This window comes from Staurois parvus, unplaced genomic scaffold (assembly GCF_062004578.1).
Source record: "Staurois parvus isolate SC_StPar_1 unplaced genomic scaffold, SC_StPar_1.0 ptg000070l, whole genome shotgun sequence".
NCBI lineage: Eukaryota > Metazoa > Chordata > Amphibia > Anura > Ranidae > Staurois > Staurois parvus.
In genome coordinates, this window is record NW_028317866.1 from 578,784 (window position 1) to 605,507 (window position 26,724).

General features: G+C 44.0%; 1 protein-coding gene across 2 annotated transcripts in view; it reads right to left on the reverse strand.

Annotated features, from left to right (window-relative positions):
* COMMD1 (copper metabolism domain containing 1) overlaps positions 1-26,724 on the reverse strand; it is a 231,951-nt gene that overhangs the window by 20,605 nt on the left and 184,622 nt on the right. The window lies entirely within an intron of this gene.

A 26,724-nucleotide genomic window follows, 5' to 3' on the forward strand; every position in this document is an offset into this window, starting at 1 on the left:
TGTTCTGCATTCAACAAATGGGTGAGATCCATGTATTGCCCCACCACTAGAGACGAGCAGGGTGGCTGTAGTGTTTTTGTTCTCACTGTCCCCACCCCTGAGGGGACATTCAGATGTTTAGAGCAGTAGAGGAGAACTGGAATGGCAGGTGTTGCTGGAGAGTTGAAGCTACACTCTTCCTCTTCCAACACAATGCTCTCCCTGCCCCAGAATTAAAGAGATGTCTTCGATGTGACTGGCCTTCCAAAGCATACAGAGCTGGCTGGGTTGACTGGATATGTCTACAGGAAGCCATTCTGTAAGGCTGATAATGCTCCTTTTTCATTTGGGATTGCAACAAAACATCCAAAGAAGGCTGCATACTTTTTATGTATTCTTTTTTTTTCAAAATAAAAAAAAGAAGTTGTACATATATTCCAAAACATCCAAGAAGAAGTCCACACACTGAAAACAAACAAGAGATCCCTGTGCTCAAATCCATACAGCTAGTGCATGCATTTATCCATCAGGTGCTAAAGGGGTGTAACCACATTAACTCTAGAAATTCTGAAGGACCCTCTGCACACTGGTATATACCCTTTCAAGCAAACTATGCAACAAATAGGGACATTTGGTTCACACACATTGCAATACATGTTTAAGCTGGCCAACTGCGTCAAAGTAATCCCTCTATGGCCAGTCCTACTCTGCCCTGCCTACACAAGTGCTACTGTGGACACAATGCTAGCATAGGGGAAAAGACACAATGGGGAGAGCTACAAGGTTCAGGTCTGGCTACTGACCCAACAATACAACAAACAAGAGATCCCTGTGCTCAAATCCATACAGCTAGTGCATGCATTTATCCATCAGGTGCTAAAGGGGTGTAACCACACTGAAAACGTCACATCACGAAAAAATTTTATTCAGCCAAGCCGGCTCCCTGACAGTTCCTTGCTGTGGCCATGCCTTGTGTGTGTGGCCTTCTTTGGATGATTGTTACAATCCCAAGTCTGATTTCCAGGCCTACAGTAAGGCTTGGTTCACATCTGTGCGGGTGGTGCGCTGCGGATCTGCACGAAAATCTGTGCAGCCGCACCACCCGCACAGAGAAATGTGGACCCGTGAGCGGGTGCCATTAATTCTAATGGCACGCCGCCCGCACTGGAAAACGCACCCGTACTGTGAACCGAGGTTCCTGTACGGGCTGCATTTTCAGAAGAAGTGCAGGGACCTCTTCCCTGTGTGGCATGGGGCACAGGAGTCCATTCAAATGAATGGGCTCTCGTGCCCGCGCAAAACACAGTCCGCACGGTCGCATATATGTGAACCAGGGGTATGGCTGCACATTGCAACAGTAAAAAAAAAAGAAAAGAAAAAAAGAAACATTTTATTGCTGCAGTGTACTGAGCACAGAGGGGGATTGCTGAAAACTGGGGCCAGAAGCAGAGAAAAAAAAACCTTACATGTTCTAGTAAGTGGAGTTCAGACCTGCATGTAAAGATAAATTTGGTTCTGCCTGATTCAGCTTCAACCCTTTTACTGCCGGCATTGTAAGATCCACGGAACTACAGAATGTGGCTTCAGCAGCAGTTGTGGGTTTGTTTACATTTTGAAGTTGGACTTTCCAGCAGAAGTGATTGTAAAACCGACCAATGACTGATACATGTGAATTAACATGTGCCCCCCCTATAGAACCCCTCCTCCCCACCCATATCCTGCGCACACCTGGGTCTTGTGGCAGCCCAAGACATTTACTGCAGCCTTCAGGATGGAGAGCAGAGGTAAGAAAAGAAACTGTACTCCAGGTTTTCAATCAAGCAAAGCAAGCTGCAAAACAAGCTACTCTGCTCTTAATCTGAAAGACCATATATGAATCATTCTGTCATGTAGTAAATGCTTATTTATAATATTTTATCATTTAATAATGCTTATTTGTAAAGCAAAAAATATATATTTTTTCTGTAACTATGGGAAAAATAAAAAATGACATACAGTGGGGATCGTAAGTTTGGGCACCCCAGCTAAAAATTTGTATTAATGTGCATAAAGAAGCCAAGGAAAGATGGAAAAATCTCCAAAAGGCATCAAATTACAGATTAGACATTCTTATAATATGTCAACAAAAGTTAGATTTTATTTCCAACATTTACACTTTCAAAATAACAGAAAACAAAAAAATGGCGTCTGCAAAAGTTTGGGCACCCTGCAGAGTTAATATCTTGTACTGCCCCCTTTGGCAAGTATCACAGCTTGTAAACGCTTTTTGTAGCCAGCCAAGAGTCTTTCAATTCTTGTTTGAGGTATCTTTGCCCATTCTTCCTTACAAAAGTCTTCCAGTTCTTTGAGATTTCTGGGCTGTCTGTCACGCACTGCTCTTTTAAGGTCTATCCATAGATTTTCAATTATGTTGAGGTCAGGAGATTGTGAAGGCCATGGCAAAACCTTCAGTTTACGCCTCTTGATGTAATCCCCCGTGGATTTCGAGGTGTGTTTAGGATCATTATCCATTTGTAGAAGCCATCCTCTCTTTAACTTCAGCTTTTTCACAGATGGCATCAAGTTACCATCCAAAATTTGCTGAAATTTTATTGAATCCATTTTTCCTTCTACTCGTGAGATGTTCCCTGTGCCACTGGCTGCAACACAACCCCAAAGCATGATTGATCCAACCCCATGCTTAACAGTTGGACAGAGGCTCTTTTCATTAAATTCTGTGCCCCTTCTTCTCCAAACGTACCTTTGCTCATTCCGGCCAAAAAGTTCAATTTTAACAAGTATCTCTTTATAGTGGAATAGTGTACCACAACTCCAGTGTCTGCCAGATCTTTCTGGAGGGATCGTGCAGTCAAACGTGGGTTTTGAATTGTTTTTCTCACAATCCTGCGAGCTGTTCTGTCTGATATTTTTCTTGGTCTTCCAGATCTTGCTTTAACTTCCACTGTTCCTGATGACTGCCATTTCTTAATTACATTCCGATCAAAGGATATTGACATCTGAAAACGCTTTGCTATCTTCTTATAGCCTTCTCCAGCTTTGTGAGCATCAACTATTTTCAGTTTCAGTTTTCTAGACAACTGCTTAGAAGAGACCCATGGTGCTGATTGTTGGAGCAAGGTCAGATGAATCTGGGCATTTAAAACCTTTGAGAATGACATCGCCTGGTCTTCCCAGATGATGATTGAGAACAATCCATGACACTGGCAGGTCTCAGCTTTGCAAAGGGGGCAGTGCATGCTATAAATTCTGCAGGGTGCCCAAACTTTTGCAGACGCCATTTTTCTGTTATTTTGAAAGTGTAAATGATGGAAATAAAATCTAACTTTTGTTGACATATTATAAGAATGTCTAATCAGTAATTTGATGCCTTTTGGAGATTTTTCCATCTTTTCTTGGCTTCTTTATGCACATTAATACAAATTTTTAGCTGGGGTGCCCAAACTTTCGATCCCCACTGTATATGACACAGTCTGTCACTAGCATTAATATATCAGTTTTGAGTCCTACATAGTAACATAGTTCTATTACCTGTTAATCCTATCAATAGATCTTTTATTCTTCCATGCTTATCAACAAGCCAAGCTGTCCAGCAAACGTGATTCTGTCCAAAAAGAGTGGTTTTAAAAGGCAATACATTTTTAACTTTAAAGCGGAGCTCCACCCAAAAGGGGACGTTTCGCTTTAAAGACTGGTCCCCCGCTCCCGATTAAGGATTGGCACCTTTGGGGAGAGGGGGGGATGGAGTTGGTACCCGAAATAGACAACTACCCGCTCCCACTTTCGCTGTGATCGCCAAGGCGATCGGAAGCGGAAGTTGTCCTCCAACCCTGTAGTCTTCTGGTACACATGAGAGGTCCCAGAAGACTACGGGGCCATTCAGGAAGCAAAACACTACTCGCGCATGTGCAATGGGCACCCATCTGTGAAGCAGCAAGCTGTTACAGCCGGGTTCCCACACTGAAGATGCCAGCGCCAGGGAGAGAAGACGGCCAGTGAAACGGGCTGCGGGGAGGACACCAGGGGATCATGGGACAGGTGAGTGGCTGTTTTTTAAAAGTCAGCAGCTACAGTTTTTGTAGCTATTGACTTTTATTTTTTTTATAGTGTGAGTGGAACTCTGCTTTAATGCATTACCTGCAATAATATAAAAAATGTCTCTGTAAGTGTATCACCCTTAGTTCTATATCAATCCAGCCCTGTGTCTGTCTGCAGCCAGTATTGATTTTCCTCTCTTCACACAGGCAGCAGCAGTAGCCATCAGCTCCTGTTGCTGACAAGGGAGTAGGGAACTGGGCCGAGCCACTCTATGTGTAATAAATGCACACATTCCAGCTCAGGAGAGAGCCTGCAGGTGCGCCACCGTAAGAAGTGGCTTCCTATGGTGGGGCACCAAGAAGAGGAGGAGCCTAGAGCATCGGTGGGGGAGGATCAGGGACGCTCTGTGCAATACCATTACCCAGAGCAGGCAAGTATAACATGGTTGCTATTAAAAAATATAGAAGACCTTATAATCACTTTAAAATATTTATTCCCAAAAAACAACAAAATAATGGATCTACTGGCAGGATCAACATGACATAAAATATGTTACGGGGAGAGGGGAACCAAAACTCCTGTGTGACAAACATAGGCCTAACCTTTCCACACTCCATGCAAAACCTAAAAAAAGATACATACAGTTTCCCTTTAAGATGGCAGAAGCATATGTTTTTCCTAAGACATATCCCACTTGTAGAAATAAATTACATTCCTCATATGAACATTAACACACTCAAATGACACAAACATTACACTGTTGGGTTAATTAAGGAACATCAAGGAAAAGAATGGCTGGTTTGGATAAAACCATCATATGATGGTAAAAATATCTCCATAGATAGAACAATGAGGCCTTGTTCAGTTAATTACCCATACTTGGTTATGGGGAAATGTACAAATCAAATTTGGCTCAAGTTCACTCATAATTCATGCATGCCAAAGACAAAATGAATTCTTCTATAGAGCAATATTTGCAGAGGTCGAATGAAGGAATCATGTTAGAAGACTTTAAAGTCATTTTAAAGATTTTAAGGCTTCATTTTCATTTTTTCAAGGTAAGTATTTCAAAATGTGCTCATATGAAATGTATACCAGCACATTATAATATTACCTGGAAGGGGGAAATCATTTTTTTTTTTTGCAAGAGACTTTACTACCACTTTCAGCCCTGCTTTACACTGATGCAGTGTGGCACATCACATGCGATTCGCATTGGAACTACACATGCAAATCACATGCGAATCTGGTGCGGTGCAATTTGGGCCATTTTGTATGGCTCATATCGCACCGCATCCTCACCAAATAGTACAGGACCCTTTTTTATGTCTGCACCAGAATCGGATCGCACAGGATCACCTGCATGCAATTTGATCCTGCACATCGCACTGTGTTTCGCGAACCAATTTTGGGGTGTCAACTTAAAACACACCCGCAGCGGTTTGCATGAATAGGGTGCAATTATGATGTGCTGCAGAACTCGCACATAAACCAGTGCAAATTCCGCACCGCATCAGCGTGAACCAGGGCTAATGCATGCCATAGACGGTTCATTCATCGGCCGATTTTTCATCGAAAATCGAAACATTGTTCGTTCTGTAAACCAATGATTTTCGAAAATCGGTCGATTTTCATGAATTTTCCAGCATAACCGATAAACGAAATGAGGAGGAACCACGAAAATCGGCCAATGCCATTGCCCCACTAACAGTGCGAAAATCAGCCGATTATTCTTTCGGACGGAAAATCGGCTGATAAACGAACCATCTATGGCCTGCATAAGAGTGCTTAAGGCTTTCTTATCATATACTAGGAACAGAAGCCCTAGGCCTGGGCACAGAACATAATAAATCAAAGGCAGTGCTGTAAAAGATATGGCAGTATTAAAACAAATGTGACACTGTTTATATAACGAAGAGCAGCCGACCACATCATTGACATTGATTACTATGCATCATTTCACTATTTTAAAATATTTTTCACGTCTTTTAAATGATGTCTGTAGTTTTCAATTAGGGCTGGGGCTAGAGACATGTTATTTTTGTTATATGTTGAATGCATACTTTTCATGCAGTAAGCGTGTCTCCGATGTCCTGACTGTCTCCAGATGTCAAACACAAGGACTACGGACAACAAAAACATAGCAGACTCAGCATTCTGCATATTGTGAGAGCTCAGTGTCAACCAGAGTCCTTCTGAGTACAGACACCTGCAATGAGTTATTAACGATTTTATAGCGACAGATGTTCTTTCTGTAGCCTCAATGATAAAAGGAACACATCATTCCAGCATACCAACACTATGCAATTTTTTCAGACTGGCAGAAAAGCAGAACTGCAGGATTTATATAATAAAGATTTTATTAATAGTTTTTTTATTAGTATAATAAAAATAAAGTCACAAATTAAAAAAAAAAAAAAAAGTCTTAGTCTCCATGCACACTGGGCATTGTAATAACGCTGGTAACATTAGCTGTGTAACGTTAGCTGTGTAACGTCACATTAAAAACATTAGTTTTTTAGCGTTTTTGCATTAGCGTTTAACTGCATTTTGTCGCATTTTTCAGCGTTAGAGCATTTTTACAGCTAAAAACCTCCTCTAGAAACCCACCAGTCCTGGGTTTTTTTCCCAGCCAAAAAGCGCTGATTACAGTCTATGTGTGCATGGACACATAGCATAACATGCTGGGGGGTTAACTGGCTGTAGAAAAAAATGCCAAAAGCCAAAAACAGCTGCTGTTAAAAAAGTACAGTGTGTATGAGGACTTAGGCTCCATGCCCACGGGGCGTTTTAATAACACTGGTAACATTACCTGAGTAAAGTCAAGTTAAAAATGTGTGTTTTTTAGCGTTTTTGTATTAGCGTTTAGTGGCTTTTTTGTGTTTTTTAGCGGGTTTTTTTTAACCCCATAAAAAATAGTCCCAAAGCGTTGTTTTGCCATGATTTACTGCGTTTTGCTGCGTTTTTCAAGCTAAAAAACACCTCTAGAAACCCACTAGTCCTGGGTTTTTCTTTCCAGCCAAAAAATACCCCTGCATTAAACACTGATTACAGTCTATGTGTGCATGGACACATAGGATAACATGCTGGGGGGTTTACTGGCTGTAGAAAAAAATGTCAAAAGCCAAAAACAGCCGCTGTAAAAACGTCCAGTGTGCATGAGGACAAAAAAAAGAGAAGTTTGGGAATTAAAAAAAACAAAAAAAAACAATCATACTCACCTAGGTGTATGCAGCATAGATCTGATGCTGCAGCTGTTGCTTTCCACCTCTAAAACCGAGACCTGAGCAATTAAACACCACTGATCACTCGGTTTTCAGCTTTCAGTCTGCAGAGATCTGATGACTCTCATTCACCAGGTCTCTGCTCTGCCCCTTTAGTGCTCACTGGAGTGCTGGGCTGTGGAAGGGGGCCGGAGTCGTCTGCTGGTCCATGTATTTCTCTGGACCTGCAGATGTAAATGGATGAACATCTTTTTACATCTGTTAATGTCCGCATCCGTTAACATCCATTTTTTTTGAATGGGAGAAAACCCTATTTTTCTTCCGCAAAAAAACCCCGGAATGGACGAAAAACGGATGTCAATGGATGAAAAACGGCTGTAAACCAATGTAAACGGATGAAAAAACATGAAAAAAACAGATGTAAATGGATCTAAACGGATGAAAAACGGCTGTAAATGGATGAAAAATGAATGTAAACAGATGAAAAACGGATGAAAAAACAGATGAAAAAATGGATGTAAATGGATCTAAACAGATGAAAAATGGATTTAAACCAATGTAAACGGGTGAAAAACGGACGTAAACAGATGAACAAATTGAGGTAAATGGATCTAAACAGATGAAAAATGGATTTAAACCAATGTAAACGGATGTAAATAGATGAAAAACAGATTAAAAAAACAAATGAAAACGGACGAAAAAACAGATGTAGACTCATTCGTTTTTTTCTTTGAAAAAAACGTGACTTAACTGAAGAAAAAAAAAAACGGAACGCCCGTATGAAAGGACCCTTAGAATTGGATGCCTTGAGGCTGTGACTCATTTTAAAAGGGTGTCAAAACTGTAAGATGGTTGAGAAACACTGACCTATAGCATGGTAAGAGGAACCTTCAGCAATGCCCTACTACATGTGCACCATGTGTGCTAATATTATCCATCACACTGGCTCTCACAGATGAAAAAACATGAAAAAACAGATGTAAATGGATCTAAACGGATGAAAAACGGATGTAAACAAATGTAAACAGATGAAAAACGGATGTAAATGGATGAAAAATGAATGTAAACAGATAAAAAACGGATGAAAAAACAGATGAAAAAATGGATGTAAATGGATCTAAACAGATGAAAAATGGATTTAAACCAATGTAAACGGATGTAAACAGATGAAAAACAGGTGAAAAAAACGGATGAAAACGGACGAAAAAACAGATGTAAACTCATCTGTTTTTTTCTTTGAAAAAAACATGACTGAACGGAAGAAAAAAAAAACAGAACGCCCGTGTCAAAGGACCCTTAGAATTGAATGCCTTGAGGCTGTGACTCATTTTAAAAGGGTGTCAAAACTGTAAGAAGGTTGAGAAACACTAACCTATAGCATGGTAAGAGGAACCTTCAGCAAGGCCTTCCTACATGTGCACCATGTGTGCTGATATTATCCATCACACTGGCTCTCTTCCCTTGCCATCAAACATTCAAGAGACTCCCCCTTCCACATTTCGGATACAGTGGTATATATGCCATGCCTATGTACAAAATAATAAGTACAGATCACATTCATCTGCCATGACGATCTTAAAATCCAAATAAAGATTGTGAGTATTCACATTTCTGTCAAAAAGCTGGCCAACTTGTAAATGTTGACAAAGGCAATATATATTTTAAACTCATTCACTAAACCATCACCTGTTGGGTCACTACCTACCATGGAGAGGAGGCAGGGGTGCTCCCCCACCTCCAGGCTTGCTTAGGTTGGTTGAAATCAATTACAACATGTTTACCAGCAAATAAAAAACAAATTGTCAGTTGGAATTAAGCAATGCTTTCTCGGCAGTCATTTTTAGCATTGCACAAATACAGTATATGAGATACTAATGTTGATAACCTCCTCTAATATTGTTCTGCTGGCAAAGAGATGACTTTGCAGACATATGGGCATCGATTTGCTAATGTACGAGAGAAGCTTTGCAGAGATCATCTCAAAATATGCAATCTACTGATGGAACATTTGCACACCACCGTATGAACTAAGCACAACCAATTATAACCTTTTACTGATGAGACAGAATCCACTGATAGATTGTCAGATCCCATGACGTGGGAAGTCAGCTTCAGCTGAAGTTTAATGATTGTCTAATCTGGTGGCTGGAACATTTGCAGCACAATCATGCATTATGCTGGGATTATTATTATTACTGTACAGCGAGTGACCCATTTTTTTTTGTTTTACTGTGAAAAAAGGCACAGAAAAGCAAAGATCAAAAGGTTGAAAATACACCACCTGCTGCCAACCTCTGAGATGAAAATCAGGGAAGCCTTTCATTGCCAAAGCTTTAAGAAACACGGCAGAGCCACGGATTGTACTTACTGTCAATAAAAGCTGATCAAACATATTGCCACCCATTTGAACAAACTGTACATTCTACTTTAGATTTATCAACAGCTATGTACTGTGAGGACCTATTTAACTGCCTCAGCTGTGACCCATAGCAGAAATACTGCTACAGGGTGGCAGCTGTGCACAAAATTACGTATATATACATGATTTTGCATTTCTTGAGAGGGGGTGCGCCATCTAACAACGCCATTTGCAGCTGCCAATCACCGGGTCCCAGACGGTGATTACTCGCCGGTGCTTGCTGAGGATCACCGACGGGGAGAACTGTTAGTAAACAATAGGACATAAGTTTCATTTGGATGCAGCGTTGCATGACCGCGCAATTGTGAGTTAAAGTAATGCAACACCGTATCGTAAAAAATGGCCTGGTCAGGAAGGGGGGTAAGTCCTCTGGAGGGCAAGTGGTTAACCACTTCCCGTACGGCCCATGTATATAAACGGCCGGACGGGAGCAGTGCAGGAGCGAGTGGCCGTTTATAAACATCCTCCCGCTTCCCTGCCTGTGCGCACTCCCCCACAAGTAGTACAGTGTCACTATGGTGACAATGTACTGCTAGGGTGACAGTATGTTAAAAAATAAATAAAAATATAAAAAAAAATAAAACTGTAAAAAAATTTTTTTTTAAATTATAATTTTTGGTTATAAACTAAATTTGGCTTATTAGTTTTTTTTACTAAAAATACAGCTGAATACATTTTTGCCAAGATTTATAAAGAAAGATTATTTATTTGCAAAATATTATAAGAAACACACTTTTTTTTTCCAAAATGTTTGGATTTTTTCATTTATATAGCAAAAAAATAAAAATCCCAGTGGTGAATAAATACCACCAAAATAAAGTTTTATCTGTCTCAAAAAAATGATAAAAAATTAATATGGGTACAGTGTTGCATGACTGCGCAATTGTCATTCAAAGTGTGACAGCACTGAAAGCTGAAACTTGGCCTGGACAAGAAGGGGGTAAAGTGGCAGCACAGTGGCTTAGTGGTTAGCACTTCCGCCTGGCAGTACTAGGATATCCTGACGAAGTAACGTATACGGTGACGCAACGCGTCGTTACGCGATGACGCAGCATCCGGTCTGCGGTGACGTACTTCCGGTACGGCTGCCATCTTGGCACACCCTGAACAGCCAGAAACCCATGCAGTACACCCATGCATGTGGCTTTAACTGAGGACTGTGGATTTATAATGTGAGTTTATACATTACATCTTTGAATAAAGCACCTTACTTTTGACATATTACACTATGAGAGATTCTTCCTGTGATTATATCATTTGGAGGAGTGGTACATCTAGCTGAGACCAGGAGCCAGTGCACCTTGAATACCTACCCAATCTGATGAGAGGTCCACAGGAGGCTTGCTGAGGTTACCTGCCGGTGTTGGAATAAGATCCTGTAGTGATCTTAAAGGCATGTAGGCCCATTGGGCCGCAGAGTGGAGGTGAGGGGGCAATTTAGCCACAGGAGGAGAGTCACGCACCGATACTAAATGTCACTTGTGTAATCACCTGCATTGCATGAATTGGTTCAGAGTTGAGCACCATCATCTACCATTTATGAACTTTTTTTACCCACCTTGGATATTTACCATCATCTATTCACTTATCACGATATAGAGTGGGAGTGAAGGAGGCCACATGTACTGTGATTTATTCTGTGTTAACACAAATATAGGTCACCTATTATATTGTTTTTGCATATATTAAGAGCACGTGTGGCATATATACTGTGAGTTATTCATATTTGCACATTGATTTATTGATGTTACAACGCTGCACTATCTTTTATATAACTAGGGTCGTTGGTTCGAATCCCAGCCACAGCACCACCTGCCTGGAGTTTGCATGTTCTCCCTGTGCCTGCGTTGGTTTCCTCCCACACTCCAAAGACATGCAGGTAGGTTAATTGGATCCGGTCTAAATTGGCCCTAGCATGTGTATGTATGAATGTGAGTTAGGGACCTTAGATTGTACGCCCCTTGAGGGTTAGGGACTGATGTGAATGTACAATATATATGTGTAAAAGCGCTGCGTAAATTGACGGTGCTATAAAAGTACCTGAAATAAATAAATAATAAGGGGGTGAAAGTGTCTGGACTTGAAGTGGTTAAACTAGCTGCTTATGAACATACACTTATTTTTAAATAACATATACTTACACAAACAAATGTTTCTTTCAGCTTTAAACAATCCACATTTATATTCAACAAAGTATGTTCTGCACTATGTTGTTATTGGCCTGAAATAAGCTTTTCACAAACGTGGACAATTCAAAGTGAGCATTAGTAAAAAATACATGAACACTGCATGACATAAGCCCACCCCAACAGACTTACCCAAAGCAAGCTTTGATTTTGAAATGAATGGGAAGCCCCATTGAACTCCTGCTCATTATTTCAGGATCTCTAGCTCTATTGCCTTGTGGCTTAACTGTTATGTCATTGTAAATACCATTACCTTAATTCAGGGGTGGGCAACTGTGGCCCTCCAGCTGTTGTAGAACTGCAAGTCCCATGAGTCATTGCAAAACTGACAGTGACAAGCATGACTCCCAAAGGCAGAGGCATGATGGGATTTGTAGTTCATCAACAGCTGGAGGGCCACAGTTGCCCACCCCTGCCTTAATTCATTTTACCAAAATATCTGCCTGATATGCCAATGGCTACATACTATGCCTGACTTTTGTGTTATTGGCTCTTTGTTTTTCATTAAAAAATTCAAAAAAACTTTTTGTGAAAGAAAACTACATGTCCTAACAATAAGTTGATCCAGAGATATTTACAATAATAGGAGAACGTGAGGAAATATTTGGAAAAGTCAGAATGATACATACACTATTAGGTAAAAGATTACAAAGAAATCCAAAGGATGCATTGCTAAATTTGAAATGACCCAATTGCACTAATGACCAGTTCTGTCTTCTAACATTCCTATTCACTGCAGCCAAACTTTAGCAAAAAGAGTTGGTGGTCCTCCTTACCTACTTCTACCTTTGTAAAAAACAAGATGATGTGGCATATGACCAATGGAAAAAACTTGCTGCCATTCTTAAAGATAAAACTCATAAATATGAGAAAATCTGTTCTCCTTGGATTAAGTCATACTTCCCACTGGACTTTGATAAATCCTTGTTACATTTATGATCTAATGACTTGCTCATATTGATGTCTTGATCCTCGTTCCTGACTTCCTCTCTGGCCCGTCCCTTCTTTTCTCTTTTCCCTTTCACTTATCTTTGACCTTCACATCTACAACATGTTAGTAGAATGACGGGTATATCTTTAAAATGATTCTATACTTCTCTGTATTATTGATACTATAATCTTCATTATCATTCATTATAATTCCATATGCTTCGTTTTAATAGCTATTTAAGATTTTGTGATTCTTTAGTTTTCCATAATAAATTCTCAGTCATAGTTTGAATTTTCCATTTTAACTTATAGCACCTTGTACTTCTGTATACTGTGAATCGTCTCTCTCATCATATGTAACCGCAACAGTTCTTTTCTTTTTCTTTTTTTAAAATTTATTAAACAAACTAAAAAAAAAAAGGAAAAGTCCTGATTTGCTTTCATGTCCAGGTTATTAGGATTCTTTGTTCTACTGACCATTCTAATACATTTATTGAAAGCAATCTCTGAGTCTGAGTAGCCCAAGTTTGTGACAAATTCACTTTAAAGCTGTGTTTCAGGTATGATATTTTTTTTTTGCATATTTACTTTGCATACCTGGCTGACCCCTGCAAAAGCAGCAAGTCACTGTAGTAGCTACAGTGATTCTAAATGTCTTCCTTGTCCCATGCCAAGCGGCTGCCCTGCTGCATAGTGAACATAAGAGGTGACATGGGCAACATTCAGTGAACTTGCGCATATTTTCTCAAATAATGCTAAGCATTCTCTGATTGGACGAGGTGAAGTGGTGTGGCAGTCATGTCAGAATAATGATCGGGTACAGGTCCCTGAACACAACAGTGGTCATTGTTGTAGTAATGGCTACTACAGTGATTCTCCGCTTTCAATGGAATCGGTCAGGTCAGGGGCGTCCCTAGGGTTGGTGTCACCCTGTGCGGTAACACCCCCTCCGACGATCCCCACAGGATGGATCGGATCTGCGGATTGAGCATAATGGATTGGAGTCTGATCCATTATCCTCCCCAATCCGCAGATCCGATCCATCCTGCGGGGATCGTCGGCTTGCTTTAAAACTTACCTTTTCATGGAGCTCGTGGAGAGATCAGTTAGCCCTGTATAAGTTGCAAGCCAACGTTCCCCACAGGATGGATTGGATCTGCGGATTGGGGAGGACAATGGATCAGACTCCGATCCATTATACTCAATCTGCAGATCCGATCCATCCTGCGGGGATCGTCAGCTTGCTTTAAAACTTACCTTTTCGTGGAGCGGGTCTGGTGTCACCCTGTGCGATAGGTGTCACCCGATGCGGCACGCACCCCCTGCTCCTTCCTAGGGACGCCCCTGGGTCAGGTATAGCATAGGCATCCATTGGTTTACACTGGGCCACTATAACTATGCCAAAAAAACCTCAAAAACATACCTGAATACAACTTTAAAACAAAAAAAAAAGCAACAAAAGAGCCTAAACATTATTATTCATACTCAACAAACAGCTATTACATATACAAACATTAGTCAATATCAGCTAAAATGGGACACTACAAAAAGAACAAGCCATAGTATCTGCTGCTTTATACTTCGACAATTGAAAATAAGCAGAACTATCATTTATAAGGTGTAGACTCACAAAACAATGCAGCTAAACTCCAGGAAACCACAATTACTCAGTAGAAATATCTGGGAAGTTTTGTCTGCCAATTGATTTGCAATTCTATGAAGCCTGTCTTGTGATCCAGGCATTTCTAAAAGACTGTACATCTGAATCCTATGTGGGCTGGTGTATGATGTGTGAGGGCAGTAAGGGACGGTACAATGTATTGTTACAACGCATCACACAGTCTACTTTTGTTTTCTTTTATGTACTGCGGTGCGCTGACATGTAGTGCTGCGTAGACATGCACTGCACAGTGTTGTGAACAGGGCAAGTAGCAAACAATTGGTAGTTTGTGCCCCTGCATTATCCTGCGTTGATCTATGTATTGAACAGACCCTAAGGCTGCATTTACACGTGAACGATTTGTAGCTTGAAGCTTCAAAAAAGCACAAACTTAAAAAATCAATTGTTCTCTATGGTGTCTGTTCACACCTGATCGCGCGAACAGGCACCATATAGAACAATTGAGTTTTTTTTACGTTTGAGCGTTTTTGGAGCATCGAAATTCAAATCACTCAAGGGTGAATGCAGCCTAAATCTTTGACCTGCACTGCAGCAGCAACATGCCTTGGTCAAGAACATTAAGGTGGCTGTAAACCTCAGACATGAAATCTGAACAAAGCACATATTGCTGTGGTGTTTACTTGCATTTCCCGTCATTCCTCTCTGCTGCCTCTTTCCTCTGTTCCTTCTGGCAAGTTTTCCTGACACCAAGAGAAAAATGGTGACAGGGAGGGAGCTCCAGCTGATTGACAGCCTCAGCTCTGTTCCTGTGTGAAGGGGGGTGTGCGCCTTCCCTCTAATCAACTCTCAGAGCTCTTGTACAATGTGTAACTGCAGCTCCTCGCCCCCTGCTTTGTGAGTATTTGAAAAGTCCTTTTCATCTCTGAGATTTACAAGAATGTACAGGACTAATAGCTGCAGATAAACCGATTCAATCTTTGTAAGAGGATTTGTTTCACCTCTGTGTATCACCTAAGGCTAGCCACTTCACTGGGTATAGTAAGGGTTTACAACCAATTTAAGCCGGCCCACACCATCGGCCATTTCATTGGGCAAAGGTCAAGAAAAAGTGTCACTTTTCTGATGGTAAGCATACCCATCTGTAATTCCAAGGATAAATGGCAGCCGTTTAGTTAGTAGTGGATGCATTAAGTGTAACTGAGGGTAAAATGTAACACTGACACATATGTCACAGTCTGTCACTAGCATCAACAGCAGCAGTTTTCGTTTTTCTGGGTTGCCGCATAACATAGTTTTATTACTTGTTGATCCTGCCAACAGATGTGTGATTTTTCCACTTCCTTTAACAGATCAAGCTGTCCAACAAATGCTTCAGTGACTAGGATAGACTGTATTACATTGACAGGGTAGTTCCAATAGAGCTTACACCTTTACAAAAAACTTGCTGGAACTGCTAAAACAGCTTATTATTACCTGGAGTTATTGTTTGCCTTTTACTGTAAAGTCTAAGGGTTCATGTACACGAGATGTTTGGAAAACTCTTCTGAATGATGCAAACTGACTGCTGGAAAACGTAGGTTAAAAACCATCAGTTTAGCAGCGTTTACATACCGCGTTTATGCACATTTGCGTTTACTATTATTATTATATTATTATACAGTATTTATAAAGCGCCAATAGTTCGCTCAGCGCTGTACATTAAAAAGGGGGACAGAACATGTGACAGAACAATACCAATACAATGCAAAACATGAGGGGATCGAGGGCCCTGCTCTTTCAAGCTTACAATCTAGGAGGGAGGGGATGGTGGCACAGGAGGAGATAGCTGTGGGGGATGGAGTGGTAGGAAGAGTGGAGGTCGGTCAAGTTAGCAGGGGGTGGGGTAGGCTTCCCTGAAGAGATGGGTTTTCAGGGTGTGCCCAAAGGAGAGGAGAGTAGGTGATAATCTGATGGGTTGGGGCAGGGAGTTCCAGAGGATGGGTGGCACCCTGGAGAAGTCCTGGAGGCGGGCATGGGAGGAGGAGACCAGGGAACTAGAGAGAAGGAGGTCTTGTGAGGAGCGGAGTGTGCGTGCTGGGCGGTACTTGGATATTAGGTCGGTGTCAGGGATCTCCTCGATCCCTGCCGCGATGGTCCCGGCGCAGGCGCAGTGCACCGCCCTGTGCAGGGACACGGGCACTAGGTCCGGGCCGGCCGCGGCGTTCGAGTTCGCGCATGCGCAGTAGAAGCCGCGGCCGCCCGCTGGGCACCAATGGCAGCGCAGGGCGGGATATTTAAATGGCCCTGAGCTGTCATTCAGTGCCTTCTGGTCTTCCCTGCATCCTGTGAACCTGTGATCCTGTACCCCTTGTAAGTTTTGACCCGGATTGAACCTGACCTTGCTGCTTTCTCCTGCTCTGACCCTTGCTTTGCCTGACCTCTCTCCTGGATGCCCCCTATTGGATTTGACCTGCTGTTGCTGACCTGGCGTGTGACCCGACCATTCTATGCCCGCTGCCTTGTACCTTGCCGTCCTCTCTGTTACCGACCCGGCCCGTCTGACCTTGCTCATCTATCCCTCCCTTGCAGTGGGGTCTTCCGACCTCCTCACATCAGACTCTTCCCAGTGGGAGCCCCTTGCGCATACTACTACCACTGACGGGCGCACCCAGTAGTCACGACCTGGTCTCAGGGAGCTCCAAGTCCATCCCCACCATCAGGGGCCCTGGTGAACAAGCACCCTGGGACTTAGATTCCGTGCGCTGGGGACGCCTATTCAGTGGAGTGCTAGTAGTACCGCCGGGCGGTCCCTTACAGTACCAGAAGGCCATGACTGAGTCTAGAGGAGGTCCCTTGCCGCTTGAGGAGATCTGCAGGCACCTGTCTAATTTGACACAGGCCGTATCGGCCCTGCAGGATAAATGTCAGCAGATTGAAACCCAATTCCAGACCTGCACTATATCCGTTCCCATCCCACAGGCCGCGGTCCCCGCACCTCCAGCCGTAGCAGCCCCTGTGCTGGTGTCTGGGGCATCCGCACCACTCCCGGCGGCCGACCCCCTCGTACCCTTACCGGAACGTTTCCACGGGGACCGCACACACTTCAGATCATTCCGCGAGTCCTGCCTCCTCTATTTTGAGCTACAACCCCGAACCTTCGTGACTGGATCCGTGAAGGTGGGGTTCGTCATCTCCCTCCTGCAGGGTGAACCCCAAGACTGGGCCCATCGATTACGGGGAAAAAATGACCCTCACCTCAGTTCGGTTGACAGTTTTTTTGATGCAATGGCCATCCTTTATGATGACCCGCAGCGGGCAGCTTCTGCTGAAGCTACTCTGTACACGCTCCGGCAAGGCCGCCGAGCGGCGGAGGAGTACGCATCTGAGTTTAGGCGGTGGATGGGGGATACTCGCTGGAACGAGTTCGCACTCCTGCATCAGTTCCGTATAGGCCTATCAGAAGGCCTGAAAGATGAGCTCGCCCGGGTGGAGGTACCTGAGACTTTAGAGGACTTAATAGCACTGACCATTAAAATTGACCGTAGACTGCGGGAACGCAGGTTTGAGAGGTCCGGCCAGGGTCATGGAAATCCCTGGGGATCATTTCAAGGTCCCAGTCAAACACCTAGGCCAATCATCCAAAACCGGCCACCTGGAGATAACCCCGAACCCATGCAACTCGGCCTGGCACGGCCTAAACTATCCCCAGAGGAACATCTGCGCAGACGATCCCAGAACCTGTGCCTCTATTGTGGCGAAGCTGGTCATATGGCACGTTCCTGCCCGCAGAAACTGAGTAAGTGCACCTCTTCTTTCTTATCCATTGGCAATGTTGGTCCATCCCAATACTTAGTGGTACCCCTTTCCTTTCAGCTTCCAGAAAGGACCGTGGAAGTATCGGCCATAATTGACTCTGGGGCATGCAGCTGCTTCTTGGATATTAATTTTGCTCACCAGCAGGGTATTCCTCTCCAATTGAAACAGAAGGGGTTCAATATTTATTTGGCCGACGGTTCCCGAATAAAATCAGGGGTAGTGAACCAGGAAACCCCCTCCATCACCACTGTCATTGCCGGCCAGCACCAGGAACTCCTCCGCCTGGATGCTATAGCTTCACCCCTCTTCCCAGTCATTCTGGGGCTCCCATGGTTACGGGCCCATAACCCCCAGATTGACTGGGAGACCGGAGTAATCATGTTCCCTTCCCCATACTGTCGGGTATACTGCCGCACTTCGGGCCCGGGGGCCCCCCAAATCCTCCTGTGCTCTGAGGGGGAAGCTGAATTAAAACAAGTAATCCCTGCAGTCTACCATGGGTTTCTAGATGTGTTCAGCAAACGGGGAGCCGATACTCTACCCCCCCACCGCCCTTATGACTGTCCCATTGACCTGTTACCCGGCTCAGAAATTCCTTTTGGGCGAATCTTCCCCCTTTCAGAGCCCGAATTGGGGGCCCTAAAGGAATATATCGAGGATAGCCTCCAGAAGGGGTTCATCCGCCACTCCACTTCACCGGCGGGGGCGGGAATCTTCTTTGTTGAAAAGAAAGACAAAACCTTAAGGCCGTGTATCGATTACAGGGAATTGAACAGGGTCACGATAAAAAACCGTTACCCACTACCGTTAGTACCAGAGCTGTTCCAAAGTTTAAAGTCAGCAGTGGTTTTTACCAAGCTGGATCTGAGGGGGGCGTACAACTTGATTCGCATAAGGGAGGGGGACGAGTGGAAGACGGCCTTTCACACCCGCTTCGGTCATTTTGAATATCTGGTCATGCCGTTCGGGTTGTGCAATGCTCCGGCCACTTTTCAACACTTTGTGAATGATATTTTTAGGGACTTTCTGGATGTCTTTGTGATCGTTTATTTAGACGACATTCTGATTTTCTCCCCGTCTTTGGGGGAACACAGAATACATGTAGCAAAAGTATTGGAGCGGTTGCGGCAGCATGGGTTGTACGCCAAGGCAGAGAAATGTTGTTTTGAACAATCCAGCATTGCCTTCTTGGGCCTGATTATCTCCACCGCGGGGGTCGCGATGGATCCCCAGAAGGTCGCTGCAATACTGGATTGGCCTGAACCCACAGACAGGAAAGGCGTCCAACGATTCATCGGCTTTGCAAATTTTTACCGGAAGTTCATCAAGAACTTCTCGGGTCTGGTCTCCCCCATTACTCAGCTAACCAAGCTGGGAACCCGATTCAGATGGACACCAGAAGCGCAGGGAGCTTTCGAAGCCTTGAAGAAGCTGTTCACTTCGGCACCCATTTTGGGTCACCCAGACGCCGCCCTGCCCTATATCTTGGAGGTAGATGCATCGGAGAATGCGGTAGGCTCCATCCTCTCCCAACGAAAAGGCACCAAGGAACTGCTCCACCCTGTAGCGTTCTTCTCACGGAAGCTTACCCCAGCAGAGAGGAACTATGATATCGGTGATCGAGAGCTACTAGCGATCAAAAGGGCGTTAGAGGAATGGAGGTACCTGCTGGAAGGTGCGGTGCACCCCATCTTAATATTTACTGACCACAAGAACTTAGAGTATCTGAGAACCGCCAAGCGTCTACGCCCGCGACAGGCGAGATGGGCACTATTCTTTTCAAGATTCAACTTCCACATGACGTACCGGCCGGGAGCAAAGAACACTAAGCCGGATGCGTTATCACGGATGTACGAAGACGCCAAGGAGATCCCAGTACCCGACACCATCCTGTCCTCGGGTAACTTCTTGGTCCTTCAGTCGGACCTTCGTTCCAGGCTAATGGAGGCATCCACAAGCTTCTCTACCCCAGGCGGAGGGCCGCTCCAGAACAAGGGGGGACTCCTATGGAGGGAAGATCGAATTGTGGTGCCGGAAGAAGCCCGAACCCTGGTCTTGGGGCATTGCCACGACCACCCGATGGCGGGGCACTTTGGCCCAGAAAAGACCCTGGAACTTCTCCGACGCTCATTCTGGTGGCCAGACATGGCTAAGGATTGTAAGGGCTATGTAAGGTCCTGTGTCACCTGCCAGAAGAACAAGCCATCAAGAAACAAGGTTTGGGGCCTGCTGCGACCCTTACCTATTCCTGAACGGCCTTGGCAAAAGATCTCATTAGACTTTATAGTCGAGCTTCCGCCATCCCGAGACCACACGGCAATCCTGGTGGTCGTGGACCGCTTGTCCAAGATGGCCCACTTCATCCCGTTGAAGAAAACCCCCTCGGCGGCCGAGACCGCGCGAGTCTTCATTCGTGAGGTAGTCAGGTTGCATGGGGTCCCCGAAGACATTGTCTCGGACCGAGGGGTCCAGTTCACGTCCAGATTCTGGAGAGCACTGTGCAAAGCCCTGGACATCAAATTATCTCTCTCCTCTGCGTTCCACCCTCAAACTAACGGTCAAACCGAAAGTACCAATCAGACCTTAGAGCAATACTTAAGATGCTATACTTCGTTTACTCAAGATGACTAGCTGCCACTTCTACCTCTAGCGGAATTTGCGTATAACAACGCCCGCCACTCAGCAACAGGGCAGTCCCCGTTCTTTGCCAACTATGGCTTTCACCCAGTCTTCCTCCCGGATTTGGTGTCGGAATGCCCAGTACCAGCAACACAAGATGTGGTAACGTTCTTCGCTGCGAACAATAAGAAGCTTCAAGAGGCCATCAGTCGGGCCCAGGAAGACTACAGGAAAGCATTCAACAGGAAACGGAGAGGAGATCTGGTATTGCGGCCTGGGGAGAAGGTTTGGCTGGCGACGTCCAATTTAAAGATGCTTTGCCCGTCAAAGAAATTGGGACCCAAATTTATAGGCCCCTTCTGCATTAAACGGATGGTTAACGAAGTAGCCTACGAACTCGTCCTCCCTGACACGCTCAAGATCCACCCGGTCTTCCATGTGTCCCTGCTGAAGCCAGTGGTCCCAGATGCCTTCCCTGACCGGGAATCTAGACCCCCGGAAGCGGTAACGGTCGAGGGAGAAGAAGAGTTTGAGGTTGAAACAATCCTGAAGTGTCGAAGGAGGGGAGGCCAGACCCAATTCCTTATCAAATGGAAGGGCTATGGCCCTGAGGACAATTCCTGGGAACCAGCCCATAATGTCCATGCACCCAGACTTGTCCGGAGGTTTTTTCGCGATCACCCGTGGTGGAGAGATCGGGTGGGCATCCGGAGGCTGCCCGTAGGGGGGGGCAATGTCAGGGATCTCCTCGATCCCTGCCGCGATGGTCCCGGCGCAGGCGCAGTGCACCGCTCTGTGCAGGGACACGGGCACTAGGTCCGGGCTGGCCGCGGCGTTCGAGTTCGTGCATGCGCAGTAGAAGCCGCGGCCGCCCGCTGGGCACCAATGGCAGCGCAGGGCGGGATATTTAAATGGCCCTGAGCTGTCATTCAGTGCCTTCTGGTCTTCCCTGCATCCTGTGAACCTGTGATCCTGTACCCCTTGTAAGTTTTGACCCGGATTGAACCTGACCTTGCTGCTTTCTCCTGCTCTGACCCTTGCTTTGCCTGACCTCTCTCCTGGATGCCCCCTATTGGATTTGACCTGCTGTTGCTGACCTGGCGTGTGACCCGACCATTCTATGCCCGCTGCCTTGTACCTTGCCGTCCTCTCTGTTACCGACCCGGCCCGTCTGACCTTGCTCATCCATCCATCCATCCCTTGCAGTGGGGTCTTCCGACCTCCTCACATCAGACTCTTCCCCGTGGGAGCCCCTTGCGCATACTACTACCACTGACGGGCGCACCCAGTAGTCACGACCTGGTCTCAGGGAGCTCCAAGTCCATCCCCACCATCAGGGGCCCTGGTGAACAAGCACCCTGGGACTTAGATTCCGTGCGCTGGGGACGCCTATTCAGTGGAGTGCTAGTAGTACCGCCGGGCGGTCCCTTACAGTCGGTGATGTAGTTTGGGGCAGTATGGTGGACGGCTTTGTACGTCAGTGTTAGGATTTTGAATTTGATCCGTTGCGCAATCGGAAGCCAGTGGAGGGATTGGCAGAGGGGGGTGGCGGAGACGGAGCGGTTGGAAAGGTGAATGAGTCTGGCAGCCGTATTCAGGATCGACTGAAGCGGGGATAGCCAGCGGCGAGGCAGGCCAGTGAGAAGGGAGTTGCAGTAGTCGAGTCGTGATACGATGATGGAGTGGATGAGCTGCTTAGTGGTTTCTGGGGTTAGGAACGTGCGGATTTTGGCGATGTTGCGGAGGAGGAGTCTGCACGAGTTTGTTAAAGATTGGACTTGGGGCTGGAAGGATAGGTTGGAGTCCAGAATGACACCAAGTACTCTTGCCTGCAGGGCGGGTTTGATATTGGCGTTGTTGGATGTGATGGAGAAGTCAATGGGGGGGTGGGGACCGGGCTGGGGGGAAGACAAGAAACTCGGTTTTGGAGAGGTTCAGTTTAAGGAAGTGGAGCGACATCCAATCTGATATGTTGCTCAGTAGGTGCGTGATTCGGGCAGAGACCGAGGGGGTGAGGTGGGGGCTTGAGAGATAGATTTGTGTGTCGTCGGCATAGAGGTGGTAGTTGAAGCCGTGAGAGTGTATGAGTTGGCCAAGGGAGGAGGTGTAGATGGAGAAGAGAAGGGGCCCAAGGATAGAGCCTTGAGGGACCCCAACAGAGAGGGGGAGTGAGGGGGAGGTGGTAGCATTATAGGTAACGCTGAAGGAGCGTTGTGACAGGTAGGATGAGAGCCAGGAGAGAGCAGAATCTCTGAGGCCGAGGGAGTGTAGTTCTTTGAGGAGGAGGGGTGGTCGACTGTGTCGAAGGCCGCAGAGAGGTCTAGAAAAAACGTTTAGAAGCGTTTTTTTAAAGATAACATCAGGAGACCTTCCAAAATGCCCAGAATGCACTGAAAAACAGTAAAAAATTTACTATTTCAGACATTTTGAGAGAAATAGAGAGAGCAGAAGCAGAGAGAGCAGTATGTGTTGAGATGACCTGTCTTTTCTGGTTGTATTCACTCTGGATCCCATCATGAGCATAATGTGGCACATTCTACCATTTTTCCCTTCACACAAAACCTGGAACTGACTGCGCTGGTGTGCTAGGTTCATTTTAATACATGGAAAATGTTTTGCATGCATTTCTGATGATGAAAAAAGGCTCTGGACAGCATTTGGATATGGAACAGTTAAAAAACGCTTCTAAATGCAAACGCTTATAAACGCAGTTAGCTGCGTTTACAAGCGTTTGAGAGGCTCCACAGGAACCAGGGAATTGTTCAAAAGATTAACATAACTACTTGCAGGCTCCACAATGGGCTCTTTAACATTTTAGGTCAGGTATAAACACATAATAATGCTAAATGGTTAAAGCGAGTTCCATCCAAAAGTGGAAGCTTATGGGGGATGTCAGTGACACCAAGTCAGTTCCCCCCAGTGTCAGAATGCCCGCCGCAGTCCCGCTGATTGCCAACATTACTAATAAAAAAATAAAAAGAATTCCAGTATATATACCGCCATTTGTAGACGCTATCAAACACAGCAAATTCCTTACTCCTGCACTGGGGATGGACTCAGCAGAGGCTAGAATGACAATGTAAATGTTCTGGAATATGCACTACTTGCTGCCCTCAACGGACTGGGGTAGTCCAAAGTCACTAAATGCAAATGAAAAAACAAAAAGAGGGCGCACCGGCCTAGTGCACTATCGCTTAAAATATTCATTGCAAGCCTAAAAAAGTAGGTATCATACTCACAATGGACATATAAAACATAGGCATATCACAATGAACAAAGGTGTTCAATCCATATAGTATCGGAGTCCACAACGATGGAACCCTGGATGACCAACTGGCTGACGCTTTTCGAGGACTCTGAGGAAGAGGCCGAGTCCTCAAAACGCGTCTGACAGTTCGTCATCCAGGGTTCCATCGTTGTGGACTCTGATGCTATATGGATTGAGCACCTTTGTTCATTGTGATATGCCTATGTTTTATATGTCCATTGTGAGTATGATACCTACTTTTTTATTCTTTGAATAAATATTTTAAACTATAATGCACTAGGTCGGTGTGCCCTCTTTTTTTTTTTTCATTTGCATTTGAGGTGTTATACCTTTCACGTAAACCAATTAATTTACACGTATTGGGATTTTTTTAGCAGACCTGTAGCAGAATACATTTTGGCCTAAATTTATGATGAAATTTGATTAAATTTTTTTTACTGGACATGTTTAATAGCAAAATGTCAAAAATTTTGGTTTTTTTTTTTAAATTTGTCGGTCTTTTTTGGTTTATAGCACAAAAAAAAGAAAAATGCAGAGGCGATCAAATACCACCAAAAGAAAGCTCTATTTGTGGAAAAAAAAAGGAAAAAATGTAATTTGGGTGCAGCGTTGCATGACCACACAATTGTCAGTTAAAGTAACGCAGCGCCGTAACGCAAAAAATGGCCTGGTCGGGAAGGAGGGTAAATCCTCTAGAAGGCAAGTGGTTAAGTAAAATTGTAAATAAAGAAATGTCTGTCTGTAGTCATACTTAACTAAATCAAATAACTGTAACAAAACAAATAATTTATCATTTAGATTTCCATTATTGTATAAAGTGGGCAATGTTCTGTATAGCAGCGAGTGAATTATGCAAGCCATGATAAAGTAGGTCATTGGACGGAGTTCAGAATTGTTCTCACTAGAGAAAACAAGCCTAGACTAGCTGGTATTATAACTGCAAAATGTAGTTTACATCAAGTACCAATGATACACCTTTCTAAGAACTAATGGCACACTCTAATCCCACAATTTGCGACCATGCTGTGCTCATCAGCGTTTTATTCCAATGTGTCGATTATTTTTTTTGTCGAGTAAAACAAAAGAACCAGTAAATTACCTATTGCCATAAAAAAGGTATGCCCATTTAAACTAAAAATCCAAAGAAAATCTTTGTTTTCTATTTTGCTGCAATAAATTAAACACACAGTTTCCTATTTTATGAAATATGATTTTGCTAAGCATGTGACATAGTTTCTCACACATGCTTAATTTGTGTAAATGAAAAGATAAGTGACCTGTAAAAACACATTATTCCTTTATTCTTAATGATTATATTTATTGAAATATTTAAAAGCAGTATGAAACACAAAAGCAAACATTATATTGCAGCTTAACAGCTGATGACTGTATTAGATACCTCTGTTAGGCTTTCTTTCTTCTGTTTTCATCTGGTGATCCAACAAGCAAGTCTGTTTTTTTACATGGATGAGACAATCCATTTACCACTGGCAAGGGTGGTTTATATGATCAGCTTTTATTTATTCATGTAAAACCTTTATCCCAAAAGGAAAAAACAACTGTTGCTGTAACTGATTATAACTTGTGAACTGGAGTTTGGCTTCAATTTGTTAGTGTAGTCAAATCTGCTAATACATTTAAAACTCCCCTCCCACCAGACTTACAACGCTGCTGTCTGCTGTGCCTCCTGTACTCATTCATCCAGAGTGATGTCTCACTAATACAGGATGTGTGTTACTGGCCAGATTACCAGGTGAAAGCAAGGGAGAAAAAGCCAAATAAATGAAAACCAATGCAGCCAGCACATCTAATGACTGGTAAGCTGCAATAGAATATATTTTTGGTTTGGTGTTTAATACCGCTTTAATTCTACATGGCAGGACAGTAGGTATACAAATCATGGAAGAGGTAACACCGCACATACAGTTGTGTTCAAAATAATAGCAGTGTGTTGAAAAAAGTGAATAAAGCTCAAAATCCTTCTAATAGCTTTTATTTCCATACACACAAATGCATTGGGAACACTACACATTCTATTCCAAATCAAAACATGAAGAAAAATATATCAAATTTGTGTTGTTCCTCTAAAAAAAAAACTGAAGAAAAGTGAGTATTAGACTGTTCAAAAAAATAGCAGTGTTTGTATTCTTCTTTACAAACTCAAACATTCACTATATAAACTGAAAAATGTTTGAAGATTTTGCTTTCCTTTGAATCACTTAATTAATATTTAGTTGTATAAGCACTGTTTCTGAGAACTGCTGTACATCTGTGTTGCATGGAGTCACCCAACTTCTGGAACCTGTGAACAGGTATTCCAGCCCAGGATGATTGGACTACATTCCACAGTTCTCTATTTCTTGGTTTTGCCTCAGAAACTGCATTTTTGATGTCACCCCACAAGTTTTCTATTGGATTAAGATCCGGGGATTGGGCTGGCCACTCCATAACGTCAATCTTGTTGGTCTGGAACCAAGATGTTGCACGTTTAGTGGTGTGTTTGGGGTCGTTGTCTTGTTGGAACACCCATTTCAAGGGCATTTCCTCTTCAGCATAAGGCAGCATGTCCTCTTCAAGTATTCTGATGTATTCAAACTGATCCATGATCCCTGGTATGCGATAAATAGGCCCAGCACCGTAGTATGAGA